This window comes from Pelodiscus sinensis, chromosome 1 (genome assembly GCF_052426305.1).
Source record: "Pelodiscus sinensis isolate ZL-2025 chromosome 1, ASM5242630v1, whole genome shotgun sequence".
In the NCBI taxonomy this organism is placed as follows: domain Eukaryota; kingdom Metazoa; phylum Chordata; order Testudines; family Trionychidae; genus Pelodiscus; species Pelodiscus sinensis.
Window position 1 is genome coordinate 157,502,534 of NC_143052.1, and position 13,156 is coordinate 157,515,689.

Genomic DNA, 13,156 nt, shown 5'->3' on the forward strand with positions numbered 1-13,156 from the left:
AATTTAAATAAAATCAGTCTTGGTACATTTCTCAACCTGGTCTCTATTTAAGCCATGTGTTTTTGTGAAATGAATCACTTCATTTCATAAAGAGCATTAATCTTCTCTAAAACACACACCACAGTCTTATGAAGCAGCTGTGCGTCACACACTTTGGAAATCAATTTCTATGGGGAGCTGGAGTAACTGTACAAACTTTTGGAAATTAAATAAGACTGGATCAACATGAGTTACCTGAAAGTAATTCACAAAGGGCCCCAAATCCTGCAAAGTTAGGCATGTGCTCACTTTTAGACATGTTAACTTCAGTGGGACTAATCACAGTACTATTGGATAGAATTAAGCACACATATTGGGTCCAAAGTGTATCATTCTTTTCCTAGTAAGCAACTGGAGAATAAATAATACATTTGTGATTGATACAGGACGGCTACGTCTACACTGGCATGATTTTCCAAAAATGCTTTTAACGGAAAACTTTTCCGTTAAAAGCATTTTCGGAAAAGCACGTCTAGATTGGCAGGATGCTTTTCCGCAAAAGCACTTTTTGCGGAAAAGCGTTCGTGGCCAATCTAGACACGGTTTTCTGCAAAAAAACCCCGATCGCCATTTTCGCAATCGGGGCTTTTTTACGGAAAACACTACTGTGCTGTTTACACTGGCCCTTTTGCGCAAAAGTCTTTCGGAAAAAGACTTTTGCCCAAATGGGAGCAGCATAGTATTACCGGAAAATCACTGATGATCTTACATGAGATCGTCAGTGCTTTTCTGGAAATTCAAGCGGCCAGTGTAGACAGCTGTCAAGTTTTTCCACAAAATCAGATGATTTTGCGGAAAAACTTGCCAGTCTAGACACAGCCTACTTGTTTCTGCAAAGGCTCATGTAGGTACTTATTTCATGGATATGAATAGTTCCGTTAACTTCAGTGGGTGCATGAAATTGAACTTGTGCCTATGTCATTGCACAAATAATAGTAGGATTGCACAAATAATATTTAAGGCCTTAGTTGTGGGGGTAAGAGGGATGTCAGTTCACAAAGATTTGTTAAACTGCAGTTTGTAAGCCAAACTACATAGGAACTACAACACCTGTGGACACGTGGCAGGTGCCTGGTGCATACTAAGCACATGGCAGTCTGGGAAAGTATGCCATGGTCCTCTGCTTCGCCGCTTAGCAGTGACTCAAATTGCCGTGTAAGACGAGCTTTGATGGAGTAAATAATAACAACAACAACAAAAGGACTTGATAGTGCCTTTCTGCATCAGAATGAGATGTTAGGCTGTGACTGGTGGAAAAGTCAGATGAAATGTCAATACCCCGTGTTACTGATTTGGACTCAAAGGATTGTGTCCCATTGATCACAAATCTTTTGAATATCTTTAAGAAGTCATTCAATGTTATCCTTCTCAATGTCAAATGTAGCATTGCATGCTTCAATTACAAGATTAATTTCATGGATCATTTTTAGCAGCTTCATCCACCTGGACAACACTAAAATACCTTCAAATTTGGATGTATACTTCAGAACTGACTTAAGTTCAATGCGAGCCTGTGCTGTGAGAGTAAGATATTCAAGTTCACTTAACACCTCTCTCACAGAGTCCAAATGCTGTGCAACTGGTTTAATGCCATCAGGTCATACTGACCATCTCATTGTCGACATGCTGTGAAGGGAAACAGGTAGATGCTGCTTCAGAATTTCCCATTTTCAAAGACTGCTACTGAAGAGGTTGTACAATTTCTGGATTGTTCCAAAGTGTGCGATTGCTTTTTTGCATGATTCAGCACAATCAACACTGACAAGATTTAGTGCGTGGTTGCCACAACTGGAGAAAATACAGTATGGATTTTGCTCAAGAAGGACTGCTTGTACTCAGTTGTACCTTCTAGCAATATTGGATCAATTGTCATAAACTTGGCCAATGCAGACTTGAAAATTGAATTTGAAGCCTTCCCGAATTTCTAATAATGTACTGTGATTTCTTTTCCAGTTCTTTGTGAAATTATCAAACAAAATGAATCATTCTTCAATTGAAACCTTTGAACTTCCTGCAATTTTAGCATATCAAACAACCAAGATCATCTCTTCTTTATTAAAACAGCCAGGAGTTGCATCGATAATAATTTAAAGGTACTTTGCCTGTTGTATCTCTTCAAGAATTGTTGTTTGCATGAATGTCCCACACAGCCCAATAAACTCATTTTGTATTTTGGTAGACAGGCATACATTTTCTGCTCTCTTGTGATTCACAAGCACACTTAACATGGCCTAATAAAAATGTGTCATACTTGCTAAGAAACTGAAGTATATCAAGAAATTTTCTGATTTTGTAGGGTTACCGATACATTGACTGGAACCAAACAAAGCTAATCCCTGTTCAGAAAGAAAAAGAATAACATTCAATATGCACTCATGGAGTTTTTTCCATGTATTAGTTTCTGTGTTTATTTCACTCAGGAGTAAGTTTTCAATGGAACTGTCAGCTAATGCTGCTCTACTAGCTGATTTTCGTGTAACATAATTATCTTTATGCAATACGGAAGTTTCAGGTGCAGGTATTCGGTCTTTAAGCTTCCTCCAACCTCTACTGATGCTCCAGCCAGATGCATCAGAAAGTACTTTGCATTGTTTGCAGATGATACCACACTGGGAGGGGTTGCAAGTACTTTGGAGGATAGGGTAATAATTCAAAATGATTTGGACAAACTGGAGAAATTGTCTGAGGCAAATAGGAAGAGGTTTAATAAGGACAAATGCAAAGTACTCCACTTAGGAAGGAACAATCAGTTTCACATGTACAGAATGGGAAGCCATTCTAAGAAGGAGTATGGCAGAAAGGGATCTAAGGGTCATAGTGGACCAAAAGCTAAATATGAGTCAACAGTGTGATGCTGTTGCAAAAAACCAAACATGATTCTGGGATGCATTAAAAGGAATGTTGTGAGCAAGATGCGAGAAGTCATTTTTCTGCTCTCCTCTGCGCTGATTAGGCCTCAGTTGGAGCTTTGTGTCCATTTCTGGGCACCACATTTCAAGCAAGATGTGGAGAAATTGGAGAAGGTCCAGAGAAGAGGAACAAGAATGATTAAAAGGTCCAGAGAACATGACCTATGAGAGAAGACTGAAAGATTGAGCTTCTTTAGTTTAGAAAAGAGAAGACTGAGAGGGGACATGATAGCAGTTTTTAAGTACCTAAAAGAGTGTTACAAGAGAGAAATTGTTCTCCTTGTCCTTTGAGGATAGGACAAGAAGCAATGGACTTAAACTGCAGCAGGTGAGGTTTAGGTTGGACATTAGGAAAAACTTGCCAGCTTTCAGGGTGGTTACATACTGGAATAAATTGCCTAGGAAGATTGTGGAACCTTCATCTCTGGAAATATTTAAGTGCAGGTTAGATGGACATCTATCAGGGATGATCTAAATGGTGCTTGGTCCTGCCGTGAGGGCAGGGGTCTGGACTCAATGACCTCTCGAGGACCCGTCCAGTTCTAATGTTCTATGATTGGAAATATTACTGTTAAAAATGAAACAGGGTACACATTACAAAGCCTGCTTTTCCATGCTCCAGCAGAGCCAGTATCTTGTGTAGTTCTCTCCATTTGGAAGTTTTTGTCAGTGGATGAATGGGAAAAGAGATGATTTTCAGCATCTTTAAGTATATTACTTGGAATCTGAAAACAATTAACTTTGAGAAACGACTCCATTGAGCAACATTGTTCTTATTAAGAAGTCTAATATCAGGTTCTTATAACTAGCAAAGGATACAGTGTAACAGTGGCATACGTTCTTGCTCTTGCTGCACAGCATCTCCAAGAGCCTAATTTTCTGCCTGCACAGTCTCTAAATCGAGCGTAGATTCTGTATCTATCACTACTGTTGGCATTTCTGTGTCTTGATTAATGATCTCCCACATTTTGAGGCAGTGGCATTGAAATGTCATTTGTGGGTACAAAGTTTTCATCATCAGAACTGGAAGTGTCACTGTCAGTATGGTCACTATTGAATTGCTGAGGTGTCTTTTCTACAAGAAATGATGTTATTGGCTTTAAACTGCTGCTTCTCTCTATTGCTTTCGCCATCTTTTACTTGTACCATTTTCAAATCTTCAATTCATTTTTATAAAGGGGTTCTTTTAAAACACATTAATTCACTAAAGGCAATTGGTTATATAAAATTTAACCAATGACCATTATAATAGTTTGGAGGTGTTATTTACTACAGCCCTTATAGTCTTATTTCAAAGGCTTATTGAAATTTCATCTAACATGTTTCCATTATTTAATTTCTCTACTGGTGTGTTATTATGTATACGAACATGGGGTGATTAGCAGGTTATATGTAAAGCTTATTAAACAACTAGAATTAAAAGTTTATTATCACAAAAAGCCTTTAAAGGTGAATCTGAAACTGGATAAAGAGGTAGCTTACAGCTGAGTCTGATATAGTTATCATAGAATCATAGGACTGGAAGGGACCTCGAGAGGTCATCGAGTCCAGCCCCCCGCCCTCAAGGCAGGACCAAGCTCTGTCTACACCAGCTCCCCGCCAGATGTCTATCTAACCTGTTCTTAAATATCTCCAGAGAGGGAGATTCCACCACCTCCCTTGGCAATTTATTCCAATATTTGACCACCCTGACAGTTAGGAATTTTTTCCTAATGTCCAATCTAAACCTCCCTTGCTGCACTTTAAGCCCATTACTCCTTGTCCTGTCCTCAGAAACCAAGAGGAACAAATTTTCTCCTTCCTCCTTGTGGCACCCTTTTAGATATTTGAAAACCGCTATCATGACCCCCCTTAATCTTCTTTTTTCCAAACTAAACAAGCCCAGTTCATGAAGCCTGGCTTCATAGGTCATGTTCTCTAGACCTTTAATCATTCTTGTCGCTCTTCTCTGGACCCTTTCCAATTTCTCCACATCTTTCTTGAAATGTGGTACCCAGAACTGGACACAGTACTCCAGCTGAGACCTAACTAGTGCAGAGTAGAGCAGCAGAATGACTTTACGAGTTTTGCTTACAACACACCTGTTGATACAACCTAGAATCATACACGAAGGCATGTGAGAAAAAACGGGAATACAAAAATCTCTAATGCAGAGATAAACATCTAATTTAAAGGTTAAAATCACCCTCAGACCAAGCAAAATCGCTTTACAGTAACAGAATTAAGTACTGCATCTGACAAAGTGGATCTTTGCCCACGAAAGTTTATGCTCCAACACTTCAGTTAGTCTATAAGGTGCCACAGGACTCCTCTCCGCTTTTGCAGATTCAGAGTAACATGGATACCCCTCTGAGAATTAAGTACGACTTTCAAAACCTCTAATCTATGCAAAGACTGTAAACAATGTTTCATAATGTAGAATCACTAATCACAAAAGCTATTCCAATCTCCAGTCACGCAGATGAAAACTCAGATATGACTGAAAAATTGGTGAAGACCTGAGGTCCCACAGAGATTTAAATCGATTTTTTTTTGCAGGTGAGTATATAGAGCTTCGTTTGTTGTCTTTAATATACAGGCAGTCCCCGGGTTACGTACAACATAGGGACTGTAGGTTTGTTCTTAAGTTGAATCTGTATGTAAGTCGGAACTGGCGTCCAGATTCAGCCGCTGCTGAAACTGACCGCCAGTTCTGACTTACATACAGAATCAACTTAAGAACCCCAAGGTCCCCAAGTCAGCTGCTGCTGAAACTGATCAGCAGCTGATTCCAGGAAGCCCAGGGCAAAGCAACTCTGCCTCGGGCTTCCTGTAGTCAGCGCTGGTCAGTTTCAGCAGCAGCTGACTTGGGGACGCCTGGGGCAGAGCAGCTGGGGTGCTGCCGGGTTGGTCCAGTAGCGCCCAGAGCGGTGCTGTGGGACCAACCGGCAGCGCCCCAGCTGCTCTGCCACAGGCGTCTGGAGAAAAGCCTAGTCTGCTGGGGGGGGGGGGGGGAAGGCGTACTAGCTGTGCGCCCCCCACCCCAGCAGACCAGGAAGACGCGGGCGGCGGACCGAGATGCACCACGGTCCCGCCGCCTGGGTCCTCCGTGGCTTTGCTCCCCGTCTCCCTGGTCTGCTGGAGACCAGCAGACCAGGGAGACGGGGAGCAAAGCCTCTGAGGACGCCAGCAGCGGGACAGCCGCGGGGCGTCTGGGCTGTCCCGCTGCTGGCTTACCCAAGGCTTTGCAAAGCCACGGGGGGGGGGGAGGGAGGGGGCTCAGGCAGCGGGGCAGCCGAGGCAAGCCTGGGCTGCCTCGCTGCCCGAGCCCCTCCGCGGCTTTGCTCCACGTCTTCCTGTAGACCAGGGAGACGCAGAGAAAGCCCCGGAGTACATGGGCAGCAGGACCGCGAGGTCCCGCAGTCCGTGTCCTCCGGGGTGAGCCCCGTTCGTAACTGCAGATCCGACCTAAGTCGGATCTGCGTAAGTTGGGGACTGCCTGTAACTGCAAGGTGTACAATATATGACAATGACTTGGCAGAAAAATATCAAAATTTGAGACCCCTTCATCTCCTGAGGCCTAAGCTAAATGGCCCTTGTGGTCCCCCATCTCCTTTGATAGGGCCTGATCCTGGATGACCTGGATGATTCAATGATGCTAGGATCTTTCCAAAATCAGCTCTTTATGAATAAAGGACAATCTTCCCCAAGACTCTTTAGGGCTATTTCATAGTGTCAGGATTGCATTGGTTATCCTGAGAAACCTGACTTGTCCTCTGCTGCCCTGGTTAGTAAAGCTATTTACTGGCCTCTTGAAGAGAAGGAATGAATTGTTTTGTGATTGCATTGCACTAGCAGTGTGCATTTGCACAATTGAAAGGAAAGTGTGTTAATGAGCTAGGGTAGGAGGTGCAGAAAAATCTTGACTAAGATTACAGCTGCCTGTTGTATTTTCCCCAATATTTGTGACACTAAGGGAGAAAAACCTTGGTGATGGGTGGGAGGCTGTATGGCAGAAACTTGCTTTGTTGTTTGAGGATCCAACAAGGTGCCCATTAGAACTTGGAAACATCCAGAGCAATAATGTCAGATGCCGGCTGCTCTGACTTAGTTTCAGGCCTGAAAAATGTGCAACTGCCCACCAGCTTTTCTTTCAGAGAGTGGTGGACATGGAGAATGGCTTGTGAGCAGTGTTGTTTTTTGTATGGGTAGAGACATATTGGGGTATGTTTTATCTTGTGTCTGAATACTTTTGGATGAAATGATGACTTACATGCAAACCATACACCTTTATGTGTGCACCATGCATTGGTGTCTCCTTTATGAATGATTTTTCTAGTATTTTTTCTTAAGCAACAATTTCTGATATAAAATCCAGAACTAAACTAGCTGTTAAAACAATAAGACATAGCTTTAAAGTGAGACAATGCAATGGGGGATAGAACACGAAAACGGAGGAGGAGATTCCAATTTACAGGCAATTACACATCTTGCCTCTGCCGCCATCTCCCTTCTTCCAGTGTTGAGTGTAGGGACCCATAGTTATCAGGGAAATGGCATTAAGTTGCTCAAAAGAATTGAGCTCCTAGGTGCAATTGTTCTTGTTGATTTGAGCCATGGGCTGGAGGGGGAAATGGCCTTTAGAAGAATGGCAGTGGGGAAAGTATTCTTGTGTTCCCTCGTACTCTGCATTGTCAATGGACTGCAAAGCTTGTCTGGTTCTTAGTTGAGGCCCTGGATTATTGGGGTGCCCTTTAGCAGAATCTGCTGCATCACAATTCTGCTTCTGTATTTCTTCCAGGAGGTGTCTTTGGAATCCCCATCGTTCTCCAGTTTCTTACTGTCACTGGCCACTTCAGCACTCTCTTTGCATGGCTTCCTGTCTTTTCCGTCTCTGACCACAAATACAACCTGGTTTCAGTTTCTAGGTGGAGCTTGAAGTAAGGTCTGTGAACCTTGTGAACTCCAAGTTTTCTGGTTCTTTCCTAACAGGTTAGCTAGTGGTTTGGGTGTTCGTAAATATCCAGTTCTTGATGGAGTGGCAGCTGTAGGTGGTGTGGCTAGGGGGAAAAATACAAGCAATTATTGTTTATATTCCAGAGAGGGTAAGATAGCATTTATTTTAAACAAGTATTTCTCATTTTCCCTCCCTGAGAATCTTTTTCTGTCTTGGATGGACATCAGAGATGGTAAGTGGTGGATGCATGAGGAAGGCTCAACTTAGATTTGCTCTGTGTGTGTGTGTGTGTGTGTGTGTGTGTATAGTATATACTCTTTGTTGTGCTTTGGAGGTACTGTACTTACATGGAATTGTAGGGGTTAATGGGGACATATGGGAGTGAGCTGGCTAGTAATTTTCTCTACATCCTCGTTAGGGTGCCCGGGCTTTCTTCTAATCTAAAGGAAAGTGTAGAGCAGCAAGATACACTGTGGCGTTATTCTCCAACATGGTTCCCAGAATGCATAAGGAGTGGAAGGGCTTTGCGAGAAATGCTAGGGATAGTAACTGTGCAGTTATTTCACATATTGTATAGACCCAAATCAAGGAATTTTTTTTCAATTCTAGTTTCTCTCCTCTGAGTGTTGAAAGGGCGCAAAGAAGAATGGATCAGGCTCTGATCAAAGCCTTAATTGCTCCCGGCCTTCAGGATAGGGTGGCTTGGGCAGTCTATGATATGTTTAGAAGGTTGGATGTAGTGGTTCCTCTACCATTAAACTCTGGCTCTGAGAGCCTGTGAAAAGCTATTCAGAGCACTCTCTATGGTAAATTTATTTTCCTGTACAATATGTGTTAGAACATTTACACCTCAGCAGGAAGCTGTGACCTTAATACCTTTACAGACATACAACCCCCACATCCACTTCATGGAAACGAAAAACACTAACCGAACTATTTTTCCCTGTAACAACTCTCTCAACCTATTGAACATTCCATGACTGTTTGCATTAATCACATATGCTGTGGGAAAGGAGTTGGTGGCATGGGGGCAGAGGTGGTGGTGGTACCTTTCTGCAGGCTGCCATTTTGAGTAGGTGAACTGGGCTGGGTCTGGAAGGGAAAAGAAAACAGGTAAAATGGGTAAATGGGTATGCACGCTCTATGGCATGGGCCTGGAAGCAGTTGATGCTCGGAGCTTCAGTATGACAGAACTGTTGTCATTTTGAAGATGTAGAGGGGGCTGAAGGAGGAAGGGAGGTTGATGCTGGAGACTCGAGCTCCTAGATCACATCTGCCTAAAACGACTGAGTCTGTGAGGTCCCCACTACAGAAGTTAGCATAGCAGCAGAGTATAATACTGAACTGTAAAGACAGATACTGAGTTGTAGCATGATCTACAGGTTGTGTATTAGATCCCCCACCTTTCACCCTGAGAAAGATAGGGACTTGTCCCATGATAAGGCCCAGTATTAAAATTATTATGTAGTTGGGTGCATTAGTGCAGCACTCACACTAGAAGAACTCTTCTATATTTACAAATAAATTGAATATATAAAGGAGAGTGTTTGTATGTTTGTGCTCTAATAACTTGGACACTATAAGACCTACTGCAACCAGGGCCGTGTCCAGACTCAGGGGTTTTTTCGGGAAAAGTAGCCTTTTCCCGAAAAAACTTCCCCTGCGTCCAGACTCAAGCCGCGTTCTTTCGAAATTATTTCAAAAGAACGCGGCTTTTCTTTCGATGGCGGTAAACCTCAATTTACGAGGAAGAACGCCTTCTTTCGAAAGCTCCTCTTTCGAAAGAAGGCGTTCTTCAATGTAAAGAGGCCGTCTTCGAAAGAGAGCATCCAGACTCGCTGGGTGCTCTTTCGAAAAAGCGGATTTCTCTTTTGAAAGATCCGCCTGCAGTCTAGACGCGATCTTTTGAAAGAGGCTCTTTCGAAAGATGCTTTCGAAAGAGCCTCTTTCGAAAGAAGCCTGCAGTCTAGACATAGCCCAGGAGAAGGTTTTAAGGTACTGTGAGAGGGTGTGGCGGGGGCCCCACTCCTCCCCCCCCCAGCACTAGCTCTGCCGGCAGCAGTGCGCTCCCAGACTGTCACTGTTCTGGGCCTGTGACGCTTGCGCAGAGGGGGTGCGCGGAGGACCGCCCTCACAGCGCAGGTGCGCCTTAGCGAGAGTGCAAACCGGCGGGCAGGTGGACCAGGGGAGAGCAGGGCGCCAGCAGGGACGCTGACGTGGAAAAGGGTGCTGACATTTAAAACTGGCACCGGGCCAGACACGGGGGTGGGGGGGGGGAAGAGAAAAAAGGAGGAAGGAGGAGCGGGGTCAGCTCTTTTGCATGCTGCCACTAACTGCCAGTCTGTGCCCCACACAGACAGTGCCCCACTTCTCCCCTCCCTAGCCCTTTCCCACCACCTCTCAAACTGCCAGCCTGTGCCAGACACAGACAGAAAATATGGTTTTCTTTCACCACATCTGTCCAAGTACCATCCTATTTAATCTATAAAGGAGAATGTTTATATGTTTGTGCGCTAATAACTTGGGGTACGTCTACACTACAGCGCTAGTTCGAACTAACTTAGTTCGAATTAGTTACTTCGAACTAAGCTAGTTCGAACTAACGCATCTAGAACTAAAAACTAGTTCGAACTAGCGTTTTGCTAGTTCGAACTAGCAAGTCCACATTGAGTGGACTCTGAACAGGGCTTAAGGATGGCCGGAAGCAGTGCCAGCAGGGCATAAAAGGAGGACTTAGAGCATGGAGATGCTGTCTCAGGCTAGCCGAGGGCTGCGCTTAAAGGGTCCCGACCCCCACCCCGGACACACAGTTCTAAGGGGTGCCCCGCTTGCAAAGAAGTTCTGGCTTGGAGTGCCCTGAGTGCCCACACTGGGCACATCACACCACTCGGCCATCAGCCCGGCTGCACTTGCCGCAGGCTGCCATCTGGGGAGAGGGAGTAATTGGGGGGCTGCAGGAGAGCTTCCACCCCCAGAAGCCCGCAGAGCCAGCCCAGTCCTCCCCATCGGGGGCTCGTACCCCATTCCTCCCTCACCTCCTTCCACTTACCCTTCCTTAGCCCCCCTTCTTATTGATGTACAAAATAAAGATAACGTTTCTTCCAACATTGACTCTGCCTTAATTGAAAAAAAACTGGGGGAGACTGGGAAAAGGAGGTGGGAGAGGGGAAGAGAAAGGCTGGGAGAGGGGAGGGCAACTAACATGATCAGGGGTTGGGAACAGGTCCCAGATGAAGAAAGGCTACAGAGACTGGGACTGTTCAGCTTAGAAAAGAGGAGACGGAGGGGGGACAGGATAGAGGTCTCTAAAAGCAGGGGTTGGGTGGAGAGGGTGCATTCAGAAAAGTTCTTCCTGAGTTCCCATAAAGAAGGACTAGAGGACACCAAAGGAAAGGAATGGGTAGCAGGCTTGAAACTAGTAAGAGAAAGTTGTTGTTGACAAAGCAAATACTTAACCTGTGGAACTCCTTGCTGCAGGAGGCTGTGAAGGCTACAACTAGAACAGAGTTTAAAGGGAAGTGAGATAAAGTGATGGAGGTTGGGTCCATGGAGTCCTATTAGCCAGAGGGTAGGAGTGGTGTCCCTGCCCAAAGTTTGTGGAAGGCTGGAGAGGGATGGCACGAGACAAATGGCTTGGTCATTGTCTTCGGTCCATCCCCTCCAGGGTCCCTAGGGTTGGCCGCTGTTGGCAGACAGGCTACTGGGCTAGATGGACCTTTGGTCTGACCCAGTACGGCCATTGTAAGCTCAGTGTCAGGGGTCTCAGTGGACCCCCTTGATTTTCATGCACACCTGGTCCTGGGTGGCCAGGCTGGCAGCTCTCCTGCCCTAGACGGCCACTTTCCTGTGCCTAGTGCGGAGATCGTGGACGAGGTCCACGATGTCCGCACTAGCCCAGGAAGGTGCCCGCCTCTTGCGGTCCAGGGCAAGCTCCCGGGAGCCGCCAGCCTGGTCCCGGCAAGAGGGGGTGGGCTGGGGGGCATCGGGTGGGTGGCTCTGTGCCGTGCCAGGTGCAGGGTCTGCTAGCTGGGTGCTGGCAGGCTTGCACCTGGCACGGGCACCGTAGCCAGCCCGTGCCCCTTTAAGGGGTCCGGGGCCGGGAGGGGGGCATAGAGTTTCCCTGGTGTTGGCCAGAGTGGCCACCAGGGAAACCTGGGGAGGGCTAGCCTCCCACTAGTTCGAACTAAAGGGCTACACAGCCCTTAGTTCGAACTAGTTAGTTCGAACTAGGCGTTAGTCCTCGTAAAATGAGGTTTACCTAGTTCGAACTAAGCGCTCCGCTAGTTCGATTCAAATTCGAACTAGCGGAGCGCTAGTGTAGCACCTATTAAAGTTAGTTCGAACTAATGTCCGTTAGTTCGAACTAACTTTGTAGTGTAGACATACCCTTGGACACTATAAGAGCTACCACAACCAAACTTTGCATGGGGTAACCTTTCCTCCAGGAGAAGGTTTTAAGGTACTTTTGCACCCTATCAGGGTCCTGCCCTGCCCTGCCCCAGCAGCACCTGCAGCCCTGGGCGTGAGCTGGGGTGCCCCTCCTGTGTGCAACCTCCTCTCCACCCGGGGTCGCTCCCCACCTGCCACCCCACCTCCAGAAACCAAAACCAAAGCTGGCCAGCCTTTCTGCTCAGCTCACTGGCCTTATCTGAGCAGAAGGAACCCATGTGCCTGCTGCAGCGCAGGGTGGAGGAGCCGGGTTAAACCCTCAATGTGTCCCACTGCTGTGAAGCCAGCTGGCTTCTGTTCATACTGTGAGTGGAGCTCTTCTATGTCTGGTTCCAGCCATTGGGGTTAGATGTGAGCTCTGAGCTTTTGCTTGCCAAGGCAGGGCAGGTGGATCCCAGAGCCAAGCTTGCAAAGAGAAGTCCCCTTGCTACTGGCCTCATGACTGTACTGTTTTCCTGGGGGCTGGCTGCTCGGTCCTGGGGAGAGGAGGGTCCTGCTGCTCTCACAGGGTCAGGTGTGGGCCAGGAGCCATCAGCCCCCAGGGCTGGCTCAGGGTCCTCTCCTTTCCTAAATTTTGTTCCTCTGGTTTCCCGAGCAACACCGAGTAAGTCCAGCTAATAATGAATTAATACATTTAGTGCTCTCTCTCTCTCACTCACTCACACACACACACACACACACACACAAAATCTAAATGCAGAAAGTTTATCTGAACATCCAAACTTGCACCATCCCTTGCAGAACAACTTGAAATGTTAGCCATTATTTTCCTTATTGACCAGCCGATTCTGGTCCTTCCCAAGGCTTATATCTCTCCTACTGC